This window comes from Aplysia californica, unplaced genomic scaffold, assembly GCF_000002075.1.
Source record: "Aplysia californica isolate F4 #8 unplaced genomic scaffold, AplCal3.0 scaffold00056, whole genome shotgun sequence".
In the NCBI taxonomy this organism is placed as follows: domain Eukaryota; kingdom Metazoa; phylum Mollusca; class Gastropoda; order Aplysiida; family Aplysiidae; genus Aplysia; species Aplysia californica.
In genome coordinates this window covers 106,870-107,187 of record NW_004797326.1, presented here as the reverse complement: position 1 = coordinate 107,187, position 318 = coordinate 106,870, and positions in this window count along the sequence as shown.

Genomic DNA, 318 nt, shown 5'->3' with positions numbered 1-318 from the left:
CGGGGGGGGGGGGGCACAGTGAACCCCTGGGCTTCTCACAGCCACGGTCTCAACCCCCTAGATTTCCACCTTTGAGGATAGGCCTACCTAAAGGACAAAATATGGGGAAGTAACTTCCAAACTACCCAGCAGCTGAGAGCCATTGTTATCACTAACGTCAAGGCCATTCCCCCGGAGCAAATGGAATATTAAGTAAATGTCAAACACAATTTCGTGAACCGCATCAGAGCGTGTATCGCCCGAAACGGACGCCACAAGAAGCATGTGCTCTAATTTCCTTCGAACTTGGAATTTATTTTTAGTTGTAAATTTGTCACA